The sequence below is a fragment of the Moschus berezovskii genome, chromosome 12, assembly GCF_049115385.1.
Source record: "Moschus berezovskii isolate FMDL1 chromosome 12, NW_MosBer_1.0, whole genome shotgun sequence".
NCBI classification, from domain to species: Eukaryota; Metazoa; Chordata; class Mammalia; order Artiodactyla; family Moschidae; genus Moschus; species Moschus berezovskii.
The window spans coordinates 34,243,130-34,263,440 of NC_142471.1; the positions used below are offsets into that span (position 1 = coordinate 34,243,130).

Here is a 20,311-nt window from a genome sequence, read left to right on the forward strand (position 1 = left end):
ATATCTGACTATCCCCGTTTTGCAGAGGAGGATGACTGAGTACAACCCGTGTAGTGACACAGGCCCTGGACTGAGAAAGGCCCCACACTTGGTAGAAGCCACCACCTTCACAGCGTCTGAACAAAGGGCTCACATGCTCGCTGTGCACTCGCCCTTACAACGGTGCAGCTGCTCCTGCTGAAAGCCAGCTGGCCCACACCACACAGCTCACCAGTGACCCCAGGCATCAAACTCGGACACCCGCCTGTCTGACCATGACACAGTTAGCAATTACACCTGTGAACTGCCTCCAGAAGGCAAAGCCACGGCAGATACCAGGATCCATTTGACACTCAAGCCTGAACAAAGGCTCAGTGGCCTGGGCCAATCAGCCCTGAGCCCAAATCTCCTCCTCCTACCACTCTCTCCCTCCATGGGGAGCAGGCATCCCTCCTCACATGGCCATCCCATTTATTCCATGACGACCTTGGTGGTGACTGGGAACATTGCATGGGGGCCACATGGAGGATGGCCTCGGAAGGCCCACCAGCCCCATCCAGTCTGGCCCTGACTACAGATGCACATGCCCCTTGACACGTGAAGGGAAAACTTTAAAGAGCATCTGAGTTTAAGGAGGGGTAGGAGAGAACCACGACAGACACCAGTTCCACAAGCCCATGTCCATCTCCCATATCCGGGCAATAACAGGAAACTTAAACCTCTTTTTGAAAATTCAGTAAACCAAGAGACATGCCCTTAGGATATGGTGCTGAGGCTCCTCTTCTCATATTTTTCAAGGGTTGAGGAGATTGGCAATTTCTCCAGCAAGATCAAACGTGTCTCAACCCAGCCCCACCGGGGCCAATGAGGGGTCTTTCCTCAAGGTCATTGACACAGACACTGAGCCCGGTGCATGGCCCTGGAGCTAACGGGCCTGGGGTTGAATTCTCCCCAACCCCAGCCCATTCCCAGCCTTGACACTCACTAGCGGAATGCACTTGGCAAGTCACTTAGCCTCCTAGATCCTCCTCTTCCTCCTCCGTAAAACAGAAATAACCAAGTCTATCAGACAGGGTTGTTATGAGGCATAAACATGTTAATATGCATGGAATAAGAGCCTAACAACTGCTAACAATTAGTATTAATATCATTCTCTTCAAGCTGGAGTTTAGGAACCAGAGGAAATGTACATGCAGCAGGAAACAGCCTCTGCTTGGCCACGCCCTACATCAGTCCCCTCTGGAATCCCCAAGACAAGCAAGCAGCGTTGCCCTCTCTTGACCAACTGCAAGGAAGCACCTGCCCCCACCAGGACATGCATGAGGGCAGCTCTTAGAACTGCGCCCCTCTGGGGGGCCTTGACCTGAGCCATTGAGGTCTTGGCAGACACCCAAGGTGTTTGGTTCCATCTAGCTAAGATGAGACTCTCAGCCGACTTTATTTAACAGATTGTGACTGCTGAGCTATGGGCATGGCCCCAAGGCAGGGGACAAGCAGCCAGCCAGGGAGGCCCTACTTCTTGTGTGCTTTGTCTGCACCCATGCCTGGCCACCAGCCCCATCTGCCAATTTTCAGGGCAAAGGTGACTCTGGCGAGGTGAGAGAATTCCAGCATCTCCATCCCCTCCTGCTTCAGTCTGCAGCACTGTGGGCCTCCAACCATCCTTTGGCTACAAATATCACTCACAGGTCCAGGACTGTCATGGTTAATGGGCATCTACATGCCCAACTCATGAGCAAGGCTACTCCGACTGACCTCTGACCACTGAGAGCCTGATCCTCATGGTTTTGCCTGCGGCTCCTTGGTCTTGACCCTTTGCCTGTGCTCCCCGGACTCCCAGGCTGGGTTTCTTCCTTTCAGCCTCATGATGGCCTGACCACAGCTGCCTCCACTCTGAGCAACTGAAGATCATGAGAAGTCAGGTTAATGTATCACTAACCAAGGTTCACAGAACGAAGGATGGGGACACAAATGGCCACTGGAATCCAGGTCCTGACAAACTCAGGCTTACTAGAGCCTGGGTATCATTTCTCACACAGGGACATCAGTGCAGAATGTAGGATCTCCGGGGACTGGTTAACACCGAGAGAGTCTAAACATCCCAAAAAGAAAATGGCTCTACAAGGTTTGGCCTTGGAGCCCATGCTGCTCTAATTTTCTAACATCTGATATCTGAGTAATGATAATAACCAACTTCTTGACAAAAAACCCACCTTTGATTGAAACTGCTCCACCATTCTCTGATCAGTGACTTAACTTTCCATGCGGGCAGAGCAGGGTCAAGGTGAGCCCCAAGTTGTAGGATGATCTCCTTGGCTCTGTGGCAGAAGAAACGGGTGCTGCCTCTTTATTCTTTGAGGTTTACACTGACAGCCCATCCTTGTCACCTGTCTTCCAAGTTCAGTCTCAGCACTGGCCCAACAGGAAAGGCCAACACATCCAACCCCATTTCCTAAAGGTCTGGTCTCCAGCCCTCAATCTTGACCACACCCAGGGAGGAGACACTGGGGAGGTGTAGATTTAAAAGGAATTTTCCATTTCTGCAAACTACTCCAGTATTCTTGCCTGGAAAATTCCATGGACAGAGGAACCTGGCAGGCTACAGTCCATAGGGTCACAAACAGTCAGACATGACTGAGCGTGTGCACACACACACACACACACATCTTTTTCAGATTCATTCCCCATATAGTCCTCACAGAATACCGAGTCGAGTTCCCTGTGCTGTACATAGGTCCCTGTTGGCTGTCTGTTTTGTATGTAGTTGTGTGTATTGTTAATCCCATCTTCCTAATTTATCCCTCCCCTCTCCCTTTCCCCTTTGGTAACCATAAGTTACGGAAGTGACATCCGCTCACCCATGTTTACTGAATTATTACTGGTAAGAGGCAACATATGGAAACAACCAGGCCACATTTGCCAATGTCCACTTTCGGGGGGGTTTGTTCATTTGTTTTTCAATTCTCTATGCCTTGCACTGTGTGCAAACATGAGCTGCCCTCAGTAAACTATTCCTGACCTAATGAACTGAACTGAACTGTTCTCCACTGAAAAAGATAAAGGAATTTTCCATTTCTGAAAAGCCAAGTCTTATTCACAAATGACATATGTTGCAAGGACCTGATTTATGGGATAGGATGATTAACTTGCTTCCTCTTCCATTTGTCATGCTTTATCATCCTTTACCAAGGACCTGACTTGGTGACAACTGGTTGATTTCTTCAGGTACTTAGCTTGGTTACAAAAACCCAGAGGGTAGATCTTTGGTACTTTGCGTGCGTGTGTACTAAGTCACTTCAGTCGTGTCTGATTCTTTCTGACCCTATGGACTATAGCCTGCCAGGCACCTCTGTTCTTGGGATTCTCCAGGCAAGAATACTGGAGTGGGTTGCCATGCCCTCCTCCAGGGGATCTTCCTGACCCAGGGATCCAACCCGCATCTCTTGCATTGGCAGGTAGGTTCTCTGTCACTAATTCCACCTGGGTAGCCCTTTGGTACCACACCAGTCAGCAACTCAAGATCAGAGAATTGCTGTCAGTCTACAGGCTGGTTCTTTTGTAGTCCCTGAATGCCTTGGGCCAGGTTGGGTCCCCACCATCCACTGCGCCTTCTCCCAACAACAAGCACCAATACATGAAAGAAACATTTATCTGTGAACAATTCTTATTTGCTCTCCAGTCATAGAATGTGGTAACTTGAGTTGTGCAATAAATGTTTGCAACAATGGAAGTGCTCCCTGGAGTCTACGCTGTGGGTCATTCAGTTCCAGCCTTTGTCTCTGAAAGAGACACCAAAAAGTGAGTCGGGAGAGGGTTTGGCCATCTATTATCACTTCACAGGTTGGAGGTTTAACATCATCCTTCAGACCCTGAGAAATTCCCCAGAAAAGCCAGCACTCCTAGGTCCTCAAGGCATACCACTGGCTTCCACCTACCTCCCCAGCATCACATCCAGCTCCCTACATGCAGCCCACATTCCTGCCTAAGAGGAACTGGCATTCTTCATTCCCTATACTGCCCAGTCACTTACCCATTCCAGCCCTTTGCATTCTTATCTCACCCAGAAACATCCTCCCTAACCTTCTCTGAGCTGTCCCTCTAAACCCAGAAGGTGCGCTCACTTTCTCCTTAAAATCTCCATAGATCATCTTTGGTACTCAGCCTGCATTTACCATGGAGAAGGCAATGGCAAGCCACTCCAGTACTCTTGCCTAGAAAATCCCATGGATGGAGGAGCCTGGTAGGCTGCAGTCCGTGGGGTCGCTAAGGGTCGGACACGACTGAGCGACTTCACTTTCACTTTTCACTTTCACACATTGGAGAAGGAAATGGCAACCCACTCCAGTGTTCTTGCCTGGAGAATCCCAGAGAAGGGGGAGCCTGGTGGGCTTCCATCTATGGGGTCACACAGAGTCGGACACGACTGAAGTGACTTAGCAGCAGCAGCAGCTGAATTTACCAAGCTCAGGTCACTGGACAGTGTGCTGGATAACGGTAGGACCAAAAGGAGTGAACCATATCCCTGCTCTCAAGCTGCTCACACTCTGGCAAGGGAGGTGAGCAGACAGGTGAAATACTGCACCCTGGGAGAGAAGTGGCAGCACGTGGGGCCGCGGCCCAGACCACAAGCTCCACGTCGGCCGAGCACTCATGAGTCCTGGCATTGTGAGACACCAATTGCGTGAACCTAAGCAGCTCACTTCACTGAAAGCATCTCGGTTGCCTCTTCTATAATTTGAGAACAAAGATGATTCTTACTTCAATGGGCAGCTGTCATGATCAAATAAATTAACACAATTAAAGACAACATTTATTATTCTCAATAACGTCTGTAAGGAGTGATGATAAGCACGGAGAATATTACTTGGTTTTGTCCCAAGCTCTTATCTCATTCTTTTCACTCGAATGGAGCTCTAGTCACATAACGGGCTCTCCAAATATATTCATTAACCTGCCTCGAACATGCTCTGCATGTAAACACCTTTCTCTCTTCCTTTTACCTCTCTCATCTCTGTTTGTTTATAAAATATATATTCTTCAATGATGGGCTCAGATGCAACCTCTGTAAGTCAGCTTATGCGCTTCGTGAATCCCCGGCTGAACAGCCTTCCCGCGCTGTTTTCAGATATCTTCGGCATCCAAGAACACAGGTCTTCACCACCTTTAGTTACACCCTGTCGCGGGTGCGCTGTATGTTCCTTGAGGACAAAGATTAAGCTCACTCATGCCTTCACTCTTCAGCACCAAGATCCCAGGGGTCGAATGGTTACCGCAGTGCCACTTCCGCTGGGGAGCACACCAACATTCCTTTCTGAAACCTCCTTCTCAAAGTACACGAGCCAGACTGGCTTTCTGGAACCTCGTTTTTATCAAAACTAGAAGCCAATTTGACCAAGCACACTTTCTACCACCATGAAATTGAATGCCCAGATCAAACATTCTATTTATCAACACAAATCTTCTATCTCTGCTATATAATAAGTGCCTCAATTTTCATGCAACATTTTTTTTTAAATCAGTATGTAACGCTCTCCACTTGTAAATCGAAAACCAGTCAGTTCAGAACACTAGAGAGATTGCACACCAGACTGTCTTCACTGAAACACCGGGCCACATGGTCACTCCACTGAGCTATTCCCACCTGTGCTCTTGATTCTGAGGAGGACAGAGGAAAACTGATTCGAGCAATCAGACACAGGCTGCAGAGTCTCATGCTTGACAGCCTCATCTTGTGCTCCAAGTGAAACATATCCTGGATCCTACATGAACTCCCCTCCCCACCACACACACACTGCTGTCTATGTTCATTGAAGCATAGCCAAAACCCCCAGTTTCTAGCAGGTAATATAGTCTGTGTTCCATTTCATGAACAAACAGGGATGTAGTAATAAATGATTTGAGCCCCCATCAGTAGATAGTAAACATTACTCTTTATTAAAAAGCTGATAATCCATTCAATTTTTAATATTTATTTGGCTGCATCAGGTCTTAGCTTAGGCATGTGGGACCTCTAGCCCAGACTCTCTAGTTGTAACATGTAGGCATAGTTTCTCTGCAGCATGTGGCATCTTAGTTCCCCAACCAGGAATCGAACCCACATCCCCTGCACTGCAAGGCAGATTCTTAACGACTGGAACACCAGCGAAATCCCCCCACTTAAATTTTTTATAATGAAGCAGTAAGCCTTAATATAATACATTAGAATAATTAAGCCTAATGTTAATGGAGTGAAATCATGAGTGAGGGGAGATCAGTTCTAAAACCTACATTTTTCCCCCAGATAAAGACGCTGATAAGGAAGCAACAGGAGAAAAAAGTTTTTATCCACACACCATCAGAGCACTTATTTGTCAAAGGCAAGGTTCCTACATATGCTTCAGTTCAGTTCAGTTCAGTCGCTCAGTCGTGTCTGACTCTTTGCGACCCCATTAATCACAGCACGCCAGGCCTCCCTGTCCAATATCAACTCCCGGAGTTCACTCAAACTCATGTCCATCGAGTTGGTGATGCCATCCAGCCATCTCATTCTCTGCCGTCCCCTTCTCCTCCCACCCCCAATCCCTCCCAGCATCAGAGTCTTTGCCAGGGAGTCAACTCATTGCATGAGGTGGCCAAAGTATTGGAGTTTCAGCTTTAGCATCAGTCCTTCCAAAGAACAACCAGGATTGATCTCCTTTAGAATGGACTGGTTGGATCTCCTTGCAGTCCAAGGGGACTCTTAAGAGTCTTCTCCAGCACCACACTTCAAAAGCATCAATTCTTCGGCGATCAGCTTTCTTCACAGTCCAACTCTCACATCCATACATGACCACGGGAAAAACCATAGCCTTGACTAGACGGACCTTTGTTGGCTAAGTAATCTCTCTGCTTTTTAATATACTATCCAGGTTGGTCATAACTTTCCTTCCAAGGAGTAAGCGTCTTTCCATTTCATGGCTGCAATAAGCATCCGCAGTGATTTTGGAGCCAAAAAAATAAAGTCTGACTGTTTCCACTGTTTCCCCATCTATTTCCCATGAAGTGATGGGACCAGATGCCATGATCTTTGTTTTCTGAATGTTGAGCTTCAAGCCAACCTTTTCACTCTCCTCTTTCACTGTCATCAAAAGCCTTTTTAGTTCCTCTTCACTTTTTGCCATAAGGGTGGTGCCATCTGCATATCTGAGGTTATTGATATTTTTCCCGACAATCTTGATTCCAGCTTGTGCTTCTTCCAGCCCAGCGTTCCTCATGATGTACTCTGCATAGAAGTTAAATAAACAGGGTGACAATATACAACCTTGACGTACTCCTTTTCCTATCTGGAACCAGTCTGTTGTTCCATGTCCAGTTCTAACTGTTGCTTCCTGACCTAGATGGCTGTAAATATTTAAAGATGTATAGAGAATTCTCCTAAATCGGGCCTCACTGTTGACTCCTAGTTCTGTTTTTATTTAATTGTTTTTGTTGCTTTATCTCTTTCCATTACAGACTGAGAATTGCCTATTTCAGTTACAGTCCTAACCAGGATGAAGGTTTATAACCCTGATGGATGGTCTATAAAGCACTTCTCAGAGTATGACAACATGTTCTAAATGTTCTCATGTTCTAAATAACCCCATACAATGATTCTAAACAAAGCACTGCTTGTAATTATTTGTCTGAAATATCACCTTGCTGCCACATCACTGAAAAGAAGACATGAACACCACATCTGCCTGGAGACCCAGCACCGAGGTTGTGTTGTCACACCGGGTAGAAGGCAAAAACCCCCTTCTGAGGCCACTGAGGACAGGCTCGGGTAAACAGGCAGGAGAACTCGCCGGGCAGAGATGAAACATTTTCACTTCTCTCTGAGCATTTTAAACAGGAAAGCAAAACTCATTCTACAAGTTAAACCCTTTTCTACATTCTTCAGTGTCCAAACAAACTTTTCCCTGGCAGCAGGCACTTCTATGGCTTTGCATTATTGGGATAAGTCAAAGGGGGAGGGAAAAAAGGAGCTTTTGCACTTTTAGGAAGATAAAAGTGAAGAGGACAGAGCTAGGGAGACACGGGATCCTGTCTGGTGAGTGCTCTCAGGGACAGAGTTTCCATGTCTGTGCTGCTAAGCATGCAGGGCTCTAAGGCCATCTTTTTTCAGAATCGGTAGAAGGTATACGTCAGCCCGGCTTACCAGGATAATCCCTGCTTTATAGAGCCTGTTTTGCTTTCCCGAGCACTCACCTATCTTGTATCGATCAACAAGCAAACATTTACAGAGTGTCTCCCAGATGCAGGGCCCGCTTCGGGAGGTAATCTCACCAACAAATCACCTCCCAGCCCTAATCTTCATATAAATGTGCTACTCTGAAAAAAACACAACAACATAAGACCCAGCTCTGCCGTCAAGATGATTTCAGTTTATTTGAGGAGAAAACAGAGAGTCCCAGAAAAAGACAAATATTGCTGTGAAGCACTCTATTTTAACTGAGCGTTCCTCAAACTTGAGTCACCATCATAACCACACTGCTGCTGCTGCTGCTGCTAAGTCACTTCAGTCGTGTCCGACTCTGTGCGACCCCATAGACGGCAGCCCACCAGGCACCCCTGTCCCTGGGATTCTCCAGGCAAGAACACTGGAGTGGGTTGCCATTTCCTTCTCCAATGTGTGAAAGTGAAAAGTGAAAGTGAAGTCGCTCAGTCATGTCTGACTTGTAGCGACCCCATGGACTGCAGCCTACCAGGCTCCTCTGGCCATGGGATTTTCTAGGCAAGAGTCCTGGAGTAGCTTGCCATTGCCTTCTCCGCATAACCACACTAGGAGATTGTTAATGACAAAGAAGCCTGGATTCCCCCCCTGGAAGATTCACTTGCATGGATCTGGGGGGTTAGGGCTTCCACTTGTTTTATGTTTTGTTTTGTTTTTTTTTTAACAAGCATCCACAAGGATTAAAAAATAGCAACAAAAAACACTACACTGGGTGGGTAAATGATAGTTACTCATGCTGGTCAAGGTCAGATGAGTCCAGCAAGGTTAGCATAAAGGGGATCTGCAAAACCAGAGCAGAGAAGCAGAAATGGGAGCGGGGAGGGTTTCAGGGAAAGATACAATAAATATGCAGAAAATTCTGAATGCAGCAGGTAGCACTGAAGAAGTGACAGATCAAGGCAGACAGGTAGGTCAGGGTCAAAATAAGAAGGATCAGGAATACCTACTCTATAACATAGAGAGCTCTGCTCAATATTCGATAATAACCTGAAAGGGAAAAGAACTTGAAACAAGAATAGATACATGTATATGTACAACTGAATCACTCTGCTGTACGCCTGAAACTAGATAACATTATTAATCAACTATACTCTAATATAAAATAAAAAAGTTTAAAAAGAAAAAAGCCCCAGAAAAGGGTCATGAATGAAAGGCCCGGTGAGAATTTTCACCTGTAAGTAAAAAAAAGTCACTGAGAGGGTGGTACCAGGGCAGCAAGGATTTCGGAAAGAGAAATCCAGTGCTGAGCTAGGTTAGACTCATCAAGATCAGAAGCTAGGCCAACAGTCCCAGTAAGATTTCTAGTATCCTGCTCTGACCTCACGATAAATCAATGAACTCACTTTTCTACAGAGAGAAAATTGGGGCACAGAGTGGTCCAACAGCCCTGCACACTCAACCAAGGGACCAACTGACCTACCACCTTTCAACACAGATTTACTGAGCATTTACTATAAGAGAAGAACAGAAGATGCAAAGTGAATGAAGCTCCACTCCTGCCATCCAGAAGCTCACTCTCTGGTGCCAGGGCTGCCAAACTTTCTCTACAAAGGGCCAGATAGTCAAAATTTTGGATTGTGTAGGCTACTGGGTCTCCGGAGCACCTACTTACCTCTGCCACTGTAGTGCAAAAGCAGCCGTGGGCAATACATAAACAAATGGGCACAAATGCGTTTCAATAAAACTTTATTTACAAAAACAGGCAGTGGACCAGATTGGATCTGCAGGCTGTAATTTGCTGATCCCTGATCCCATACACAAATACTTACAAGAGAGGTCTGCTATAGAGCAACTTTGGTTCATAGAAGAAAGAGAGAGCCATTTGGTGACTGTCCAGGGATAGTTAAGGAGGTGACATCTCAGGAGAGATACCCTTTCAAGGTCTTGGTTAAGATGACAAGGGTGAACCAGAAACACCCTCTTGTCTCAACAGTGGTTCTGTGATTTGTATAACATGCTGCCTTCCTGCCCAGGGTGTTCCAACAGCACAAGCAATACCGCCTCTCTAAGCTTGCTGATGCCCACCCCCACCTCCCTTACCTCTAACATCAATTTCTGAATGTCCCTTAAAGGTACTGAAAGTCCTGAATAATTCTGGAAGCTTAAACACTCACACACACATATGTAAACTTTTCTACCATCACTGTGTCATACATCCAAACATAATTTAATTATTTATCTCCCTAAAGGCTTTCTTCCTCCTTCAGAATTTCCCTTTCCGAAAAGACCCCATCTGCTTCCACAGTATCTCAGATACTCTAGAGAGATAGAAACGTTCCACCTGACCAAGGGCCAACCTCAAGAAAAACATGGAGTCAAGAGGAAAGCAAGGGTGGCCGCACACCTCATCTGCCCCCGCTGAGCTGGTGCCAGACAGGAAAACAGAAATAGAGCCATGGAGCCCAACAGCAACACCTCCAAGGTTGCCAGCAGGCAGCAGGCACAGCCCAGGCAAATAAACACATCCAGAAAGCCTGTGCACCATGGGCCGAGTCCAGGCCTCAGAGTGACTCCATCCAAGCCAGCCAAGGTCAACTCTTGTCAAAGGCTTAGTCAGACTCCTCTTCTGGGGGCTCAGACTCCCCTGGCTGAGATCGTTCACGGAACCAAGAAGGCCAGACAAGGCCACAAGAGGTCAACGGGATGGGGCAAAGGCAGGCCAAAGGCACCCACAGTGTGCATATGATGGCTGTGTGTGGCTTGATTCCTGCCAGCGTAAATCTCACCCCACTCCAGCCTGACCTCCTCCTCCACGAAGCCTTCCCAGTTTCTGCTCATTGGCAGTTGCCTCTTTCTCCTCTGAACATCTAGAGCCGTGGCTCTCCAAGTGGGGTCTCTGGACCAGCAGTATCAGCATCACCCAGAAACTTGTTGGCAATGAAAGTTTCCAGGCCCCACCCCAGACCAGGTGAACTGGAAACTCTGCAGGTGAGACTCAGCAATCTGTGTTGTGACAGAGTCTGCTGGGTGAATCTAAAGCAGGCTGGAATCTGGGAACCAGTGATGTAGACTCCAGACTCTAGGCCATTAACTGTCAGCAGCATGGCCACTGGCCCTTCTAGGGCATTTTCCTGGACTTTCGGCCCATAGGGAATATACACGTACTTGAGAGCTTCAGTGCTCAGTGGCCAGCACAGGGTTCCACAGACAGCACATGTTCAGCTAACACGTGTGGAGTTTTATGAACTTGAGCTCATCTATCCCCATCAGGTTATAAAATCACAGAATCTGAGTGACAGAAGAGGACTCAGGGCACACCCACCCCAGCCGCCCACCAAGACTCTGCCAGCACCTGGCCACTCTGGCTTTCTCTCATTCCAGATCAGGTGCCCAGCTAATGCTGGGGAGTTCACCACCTCAGCTGTCACTCGGGGAGTATCAACGCAGCATGGGTGCCAGGCACTCCAGTCGGGGCTGGGGTACATCAGCGAACCAGACAGATCAGGATGCCTGCTCTGGGGAAGCCGACAATCCAGTTCAGGGGGAGACCCATTAGACAGTAAAATAAAATCAGTACATATTACCTATAAGAAGATACAAGACAAAACGTGGGGATACTCTGCAAAAATAACTGGCAAAGCTCATCACAAATGTCCAAGACACAAAAGATGAAGCCATGTCACAGACCGCAAAGGACCCTGCAAGGGAAAAACGGAGTGTGTGGTCTAGTCAGAGACGTTGATAAGAAGCCTGTAAATGAGTGGGTAGCATTACTCCAAGTTCAGTGCTTGGGTTCCAGCCTTGCCCCATTCTGTGGTTACTAAGATGTGGCCAGCAGGGGAAGCTGGGTGAAGTGCAAACAGGAACTGTCCATACTAACTTCCAACTTTTCAGTATATTTTGGATGGTGACTCCAGTCCAGAAAGAGAGGTCAAAGTATAGGGGCAGTGAGAGGTGCATGCTGAAATAGAGGGGTTCCTGTAGACCTCATCTAGAAGGTGACATGGGAGCAAGACCTGGAGGCAGTAAAGGTTCCACCAGGGAAGACATGAATAACGAGTAGGAGGCCAGAGTCAGTTTTGCCAGAACTTCCTCCCACTGGTCCCTATTCTATCCAGAGTAAGCCTGCTGCCCTTTGAACACAGAGCATCCCCCACTCTTCTCTCCAAAGGGGCCCTCCCTGTCCTGCAGCCACACCTCCTGAGAGTGCCTGGTGGCCAGCGTCCCCTCCCCACTCCGGGGAGGGCAGATGGAGAGTCAAGAGGTCAGTAGGGTCTGATTAAGACCTAGGTCAGGAGCAGGGGCACCTCTTCCTGCCTTTATCTGGAATTGCCCTGGTCTCCTTCCCTTGCTGGCCAGCCACTTCACTTCCTGCTCCCTTCTTTCTTGGACCCTGTACCCAACCCTCTTGGCATCTGAGCTTCTCCTGCGAGCACTGTCCGAATTTGCCCAGAACCTCAAGCAGTGGCTCTCTGAGTGGGGTCAGTGTGAGCAAGCGGACATGAGTCAGAGCAGCAACTCCACCTAATGACTAAGGATAAATGTCCCACCCAAAGCTCCTGGTTTCTAGCCTCTTCAAAAGCACAGGCTGCTGCTGCTGCTAAGTTGCTTCAGTCGTGTCCAACTCTGTGCAACCCCATAGACGGCAGCCCACCAGGCTCCCCCGTCCCTGGGATTCTCCAGGCAAGAACACTGGAGTGGGTTGCCATTTCCTATCATAACCTGAAAAGCAAAACCACCCACTCTAGCACTGAGAGTCTGAAGTCTCAGGTTCAGGGGACCTCAAACAAGTCCCTTCCCTCCATGTATGTTTCACTACATACAAAGTAGCAAGGCTGGATTAGTTAATCCCCAAGATTCTTTCCAGCACTAACAATCTATGGTCATTAAGTACCAAAGGAAACTGCACTGTAATTGCAGCTTTGAAGTACATCGGGATACTTCAGATAACGGTAGCAGCAATGAGATCTCCGACCCCAAATGAATCACCACGACTGCAAATAACAGTTGTTACTATTAATATAATACCTTATACTGCAGCGTGCTTTTCCATTTACGAAGCACTTTTATGTACATTATCTCATGTGATCCTTGTAAGAATCCAATAAAAGTGATGGGAAAGAGGGTATTTCTTTTGCATACATTTCTTTTGCACATATCAATTTCAGTGGCCATTCAACTGGAGCAACAGTGCAAAGCCCTGCACACTGGCCTCTTAACACCTCATCTTCATTCTGTAGCTTGCAGCTATATTTGCTACCTTGAGGATCCACACACCCACCTATGACTCTGTCCCTGGAGGCTCTGCCCAGGTTAGTTCAGGTCACTCACCCTACAAGGAAACCCAGGTGCCCACCCTGGAGAAGAAAGCATACACAGTGTGCCCAGAGCCATTTGGCTCAGTCCATCCAGCAGGTTCTTGGAGGCATAGTCCTGACTCAGAGGGGAGGTGAGAGCATCATCCCACATTTGTTTCCCTGCTGCTCGAAATAGAACAGACGAGACATCACAGTTCACATGCTGATCTCACTGCAGCATCAAATGCTTCAAAACAGTTAAATTAAAGGAAATGGAAGCGTGAAGAAGAGAGCCCCAATTTCCACGTTACCATCAGGCAAATGATAACAAAGGGACGGTAGACAGAGTCAAGGCGAGGGACAGTTCCCCTGCGGGCACCAGGTGTGCTACAGTTCTGTCCGGTTCTGTACGGGCCACCTTGGCCTTCCTACCAGTAGCAGTGCTGTCACCCTTCCCCATTCGGCTGGTATGGTCAGAGGGTAAGAACCATCTTCCCCCCTTGTGCCACACACCAGGGTGGGGGATACGCTCAGACCAGCCTCCACTGTCCCCTCACCAAACAGTCCCGTTCTCCCACGCACAGAGGTTGACCCAGGCATGCCCAGAGTAGGTGACTGTTCTGTGTTGTGTCAGAAAGGGCCAGGCAGGTGACAGCTTTGTTCTCGAGCCCACTGTCCCTGCACCTGTGTCAAGACTGAAGTGCCTCGCCTTGCGCAGGTACCAATGTCTCTAGGCTGTAACCCACTCAGCTCCGAAAAGGGTTAAAAACATCCACCTTACCTCTCCCTCACACAGCTGTCAAAGGATGGAGTAAGATCACACTTGAGAAGACAATCTGGAAATGCAAAGTCCCACATGGCACTCAGAGACTATGGCACACCAGGCACTTGGGGTCAGAACCAGCCATCTGGGGCACATGCTGGCCTCCACTGCCCAGCCTCCCTCTGGTCAGCAGCGTGTGGGCAGGGCAGCTGACCCATGAATCCTTCCCTCACACAAGCCCCTTCTCTCTTTTCCCCTCTGGCAGCCTGGGACACAGAGGCAGCCTCTGGGGACCTAGACAGTGCAGAGCCATGGACAGAAGGAACCTGCATCCTTGACCAGACACTTGGGGGGTTGCCTCATCAGGAACACCCACTTGGGTATTAATGATAAATACCACGGAGGTGGGAGATGTCCGTCATTGTGTTAAGTTACCGAAGTGGGTGGTCACTGGAGATAGTAGGGAAACCACCTGGGCCACACAGTGACCAGTGGAGTCACTGCTTCAAAAACTCGGGCAATGGACTTAGCTGCAAATTCAAGCAAAGGGAGACAGACAGCCAAATCTCCTCATATTTCCTCCAACCCATGATAAGATAAAAATGAGACCATACAGGAACTTCCCTGGCAGTCCAGTGGCTAAGACTCCACACTCCCAAGGCAGAGGGCCCAGGTTTGATGCCTGGTCAGGGAACTAGATCCTACATGTCACAACTAAGACCCGACACAGCCATATAAATAAATAAATGTTTAAAATGAGACCGTAAAAATGACGTTCTCAGACTGATGGACACCAGGGTCCAAGAGTTCTGTTATGGCAGAGTTAACCGGTTTGAGGAATAGTCAGCACACATACTTGCCCAAATGCAACCAACCATGATCGAGTTTGTGGTTGAGACCTACTTTCTTTTCGCCACTGCCTAGATTTTCACTCCTGACAATAAAGATGACATGGATCAACCTCTGAATAGTCCGACAGATTAGGTTATCCAATCAGAGTGTCAAATGTCCTCATAATGTGGACAGACTGTGCTGGAAGAGGCCAGACAAGGGACTAATAACTCACCAGGAAAATAAAAAGGACAAAGGATCTGAAAGACAGTAAACAAACATAAAACAGAAACATCTCGACTGATGAAATGTCTGCCCTGACTCCTGAGAAAGAGATACAAAATGAAACATCAGAGAGACACGCCTCACGCATCAGCTTGGCAAAATCAAAACCTGTGACAAGACCCTGTGTGGCCAACGGCACTCTCTTGGATGGGGACACTGGTTCTTCTCCAGAGGGAAGTCGATTTCGTAGTATCTATCAACACATAAGTGGCAAATCCCTTTTGATTCAGTGGTTCTGCTTCTAGAAATCTACCCAAGAGATATCCTCATACATGTGCCAAAAGACTCCTGCACAAGATGACTCATTGTTTGAACTGGGACAGATAGGAAACGGCCTAAGTGCTCAACAGTACAACTCACCCAAGTACATACAGCTATAAAACAGATGAGAAGTCAGCTTCAAAGTTTACGAGATCCCAGTGGGAATGTTGTGGGGGTGGGGTAGGGGTTCAAGCACACACCCACTGCCGTTCTACCCACATGCACAGGCGCATAAGATGAGATACTCAGAGGAAGCCTTATCCTTAAGACATTCCGGGAACACGAGTCAGCACCCCGCGACAAGGTGTGAATCTGTATCCATGCTGCTCCTCAAAATAAGCTGTTGTGCTTATTTTCGTCGTATGGAAAATTAACCGTAATGCAAACAACACAGCAACAGCTGTGTTTTCATCCACTTGGCGATCCTGACGTCACAACCATCAAATGCAAGCTCCCCAAAACAGCAAATGATATTGTTCCCGGCAGCACACTCCGAAAGGCTACACAGCTTCCCCCAAGAGGGAGGTCCAGGGCTGTCCTTTTTTTGTAGGTGTGATTTCCCCTTTTCAGAGCAGCTATTTAGCAACTTGTGTACAAAGCCATCCGAGCCTTAGGAACAGTTCTATCATAGAAAGCAGTCACACAGCCTTTCTGGAGAGAAATCAAATAGTATCGATTAAAATGAAATATACACGTGCCCCAGACCTAGAAATCCCACACTCCTACAAGGAGAATAGAAGGACCAGAACGGAAGGCAAATGTACAGGGTATTTACTACAGTACTGCCCTAGTGGGTAAAGAAACAACCCGAAAGTCCATCGAAGAGAGCGGCTGACAGTGGGGAGAAGGCAGACGGAAGGGGCAAGAGAGGGGACCGGGATTAAGAGGTATACAATACTATGAATAAAATAAATAAGCCACAAAGATATATTGTACAGCACAGGAAATATAGTCAATATTTTACAATAACTTTAAATGGAGTACAATCTATAAAAGTTTTGAATCCCTATGCTACACACCTGAATCTAACGCAGTATCAGAAATCAACTATACCTCAATAAAAATAAGATTAAATGGAGTATAATCTATAAAAGGTTTGAATCCCTGTCTTGTACACCTGAATCTAATATGGTATTGTAAATCAACTATACTTCAATAAAAAATAAGATGTAAGAAACATTAGAAAAAATTTTTTAAGAGAATGGCTAAATCAAGCATTACATGAATATTTGGCAACTGTTTTTATTTATTTATTTATTTATTTATTTTCGGCTGTGCTGGGTCTTCATTGCTGCATTCAGGCCTTCTCCAGTTGCTGCCATCGAGGGCTACTCTTCACTGGAGTCCACAGTCCTCTCACTGCAGCGGCTTCTCTTGTGCAGCACAGGCTCTTGGGCGCATGGGCTCAGTAGTTGCGGCTCATAGGCTTAGTTGCTCCACGGCATATGGAATTTTCCTGGACCAGGGATCGAACCTGCGTCCCCTGGTCTCTGTACAAAGTTTGCCTTCTCAGTAAATTCTACCCTGACAACTTCATTCAAGACTATAAAGGGGGATGGGGGACTTTTTCAACTTTATTTTTCTCAATAGAACTTACCATTGGCTGACACTTTAGATATCTCACTAGTAGATATTTCCTCCTTCCAGACGATAAGCTCCATGAAGGCAGGGATTTTGTCTCTGGCTCACTGAGTATCTCCAGCATCTAGCACAGCTTCTGTCAATTCCACTGAAGGAAGCGAAAACCTGTTTGCACCAGAAGGAATGACTGGCAAAATGTATATGAGGCTTTCACCACCAATGGGGTGAAGCTGCAGCAGACAGCTGTCAAAGAGGAACAAGTCTACCTTTTTTCCTGTGTTGTTATTCCCCCCAGTTGCAGTGAATGTATATTATTGTTATAACCATTGCAGAGGCACTGAATAAAATTAAAAAGGAAAGATGGAAATCGGACTAAGAGGAAGCAGTGGAGGGCGGGCAAGTCAAAATGGAGGCAGAAAGAACCCAGAACACACCCAACAACTACCGCTGGCCTCTGTCTTCCCTCTTTCCATCTCAGGCCAGGCATCCTCAAAGTGAGCCCCACCCAGCATCTCACACACAAGTGTTCTAGGAAGGACAAGATGTTTGCTCATGAAAGAAATCACAGGGACCCCCCTGGTGGTCCAGGGGCTAAGACTCCCTGCTCCCTGTGCAGGGGACATGGGTTCATTCCCGGGTCAGGAAACTAGATCACCCCACATGCCATAACTAAAGAACAAAGATCCTGCATGCCACAACTAAGACCTGGCATAGCCAAACAAATGAAAAGAAATATATATAAAAAGAAATCACAGAGAACACTCTAATACAAATATCAGTGCTTCTGGACCATGGCTCCCACAGAGCCCTGCCTCTGTCAGAGGTGAGCAAGGGGAGATCAGCAGGCAGAAAGGATGAGGGCCGAAGGGGGCAGCTGGGGAGCAGCGCCAGAGAAGGAGCTGAACTCCCCGGGAGGCCAGGTCCCAGTTCTGCCCCCGATGCACAGAGTGACCTTGGGCAAGGTCACTTTAACCTCTCGGAACCACAGATTCCTCCCCTGTGAAAATCAAAACAAAGCTACCTGTCCTTTGTCACAGTGCACACAGACAAGGAGACAGTCACCACCATGGATGCCACGTGGATGATGTCAAAACCCCTCACTGCACAGAGCCCTGGTTTCCTCAACTTTGTTTTCCAGCTTCTTGCCATTGGTCTATGAGAAAGGTATGTATTTTCATACATGACCTTTGGCCACTTGGCTGAACTCTGTCGTTTCTAATAATTTATAGATTCAGAATCTACGATTTCCTCTAACCAGATGATCAGATCACCAGCAAATAATTACGCTTTTATCTCCTCCTGCCTGTTGCTCATGTCTCTCTTGCGTTTCTCCTGTCTTATTGCGCTGGCTCAGACCTACAGTTCAATGGTGAACAACAGAGGTAACAGTGGGGACGCCTGTCTTATTCCTAACTTGAAGGGAATGTGTCCCATGTTTATCTAGTAAGAATAGCATTGGCTACAGATTCTTGTACGTATCCATCACCAAATTTTAAAAATTCCCTTCTGTGCCGAATTTGTGATGTTTTCTCATGAAATGCCAACTGCATTATATTTGAATGCTTTTCCAGCAATTAAAGAGATCATCGCATGATTGTCTCCCCCTTAATATGCTTTTAATTTTCATTTTAACTGAGGTATAGTTGATTTACAATATTGTGTTAGTTTCAAGTGTATAGCACATCAATAAGTGTGTGTGTAATCTTCAGATTCTCTTCCTGTAAAGGTTACTACAAAATATTGAGCACAGTTCCCTGTGCTATACAGTGGGCCCTTAAAGTATTTTAACAGAGGGCTGGACACCCCAACCTAACACTGACTTTTCAAGGTCAAGATCAAGCCTCTGACCCCAGTCATAATGATGCCATTCTACCTCAGCTCTAGAGCTCTCCTAATGGCTCCTTCTCTCTTCAATCCTACAGCTCCCTAAACTAATCTCCTCCACCTCCATCCCAAACACTCATCAGTTCCTAAAATGCCACAGGCCTTCAGCTGTATGAAGGGGATGTCAAGACAAGGTTGAATGTCAACCCATCTCTACGTCATGAAAATTCATCCCACATGGGATGAATTTTTTATGACGTAGAGATGGGTTGACATTCAACTGTGGGAAGGGAACCAATCACATGGTTTTCTCAAGATGAACAGCTCATTATTGTGATGTAAACACTGCACCCTCCACCTTGGCGCATTTCAAGATTCACACAGAACTATTCCAAACTGGAGAGAATACCTCGGGCCTGGGATTGTAGTCAGCTCTCCACTCCCAAGGGTATATAAACAGAGATGGGAATGCTCCCCCTCCTCGATATTGTCATTCAAGGGAGTGGCCCAAGGTCTCTCCATCTCTGAAGTGGGAGAAACAGACAAATCGAAAGGAAAAGGAGGAGCAGGAAGTAGGATGCATTGAGCATTTCCAAGCAGTCTGTACAAATTTCCTCCTGGTCCTCACAACAGACCTTTTAGGTGTTAGGATATATAGAGAAGTTGCTAGCACACACACACACGAACACCCACACACACACACCTTGCTCAAGGTGACAGAGCCCAGGTATGCACCAGGGCCTCTGCTCCACTCCTTACACCTCTTCCAACACCACTCTGCCTCCTGCGACAGGGTGTAAAACCGCTTGGTAAGCTGCCCAACACAGCGGCAGCCACCTAATGGATACTTAATGATTCTGCCCAGACTGAGCTGGTCAAAGGTCCCTCCTGATGAGCAAAGGCAATTTTCTCCTCCACCAAGCCACAGAGAGACTTCACCCTGGCCCTGCTTTTATAGGAGGTCTGACCACGAGGCTTTTATGGCCAGCCCTTTCCACCTTTCCAAAATAAATTCAGAAACATGATCTCATCTGAGCATCACATCTCTTGACAGAGAAGATCACCAAGGCTCACAAGTGAAGGGTCTGCCCAAGGTCCCACAGCTACACCAAGTTCACGTCCAGGGACACCAGGAACCATGATGATCTCCATCCCAACCAAGGCCTCATGGGTGAAAAGAAAAGACAATCTCAAATAGGTCATCAAAGCGCAGCTACAGTTAAGGCTATGTTCAAAGCCAAGTTTGTGCTGTGGATGAATGGGTGATAGGCACTCCACAACTGTTTGGCAACATGGATGAAGAAGCAGACAGCTCATGAT

At 47.2% G+C, this 20,311-nt stretch overlaps 1 protein-coding gene across 14 annotated transcripts in view; it reads right to left on the reverse strand.

The window, feature by feature from the left end:
* The window catches only part of KCNMA1 (potassium calcium-activated channel subfamily M alpha 1), a 775,740-nt gene that overhangs the window by 719,649 nt on the left and 35,780 nt on the right, over positions 1-20,311 (reverse strand). The gene's annotated exons all lie outside the window — the stretch shown is intronic.